The sequence below is a fragment of the Sminthopsis crassicaudata genome, chromosome 6 (assembly GCF_048593235.1).
Source record: "Sminthopsis crassicaudata isolate SCR6 chromosome 6, ASM4859323v1, whole genome shotgun sequence".
In the NCBI taxonomy this organism is placed as follows: domain Eukaryota; kingdom Metazoa; phylum Chordata; class Mammalia; order Dasyuromorphia; family Dasyuridae; genus Sminthopsis; species Sminthopsis crassicaudata.
Window position 1 is genome coordinate 33,298,325 of NC_133622.1, and position 347 is coordinate 33,298,671.

Genomic DNA, 347 nt, shown 5'->3' on the forward strand with positions numbered 1-347 from the left:
AGTGTGTGGAAGCGAGCGAGGAAGAAAGCGGAAGCGAGTGAGCAAGCATACAGAAGCGAGCGAGGAAGAGAGCGGAAACAAGCGAGGAAGTGTGTGGAAGTGAGCAAGGGAGAGCACGAGAGTGAGCAAGAGAGCTAGAGAGAAAGTGAGAAAGAGTGAGAGAACAAGAGAGATTGAGACAGCATGTGTGAGAGACAGAGAGAGAAAGTGAGAGGAGAGAGAGAGAGAAAGCAAGAGAGGCGAGGGAGTGATAGAAGAGAGAGAAAGAGCAAGAGTGAGAGAGAGTGAGAGAGCCTGAGGGATCATGCCAGAGTGTGCAAGTGAGTTTGTGGAAGCAAACGAGGAAG

The 347-nt window shown here is 50.7% G+C and overlaps 1 pseudogene; it reads left to right on the plus strand.

The window, feature by feature from the left end:
* LOC141547251 (kinesin-like protein KIF22 pseudogene) overlaps positions 1-138 on the plus strand; it is a 5,496-nt pseudogene extending 5,358 nt beyond the window's left edge.
* Positions 139-347: the final 209 nt, after the last annotated feature.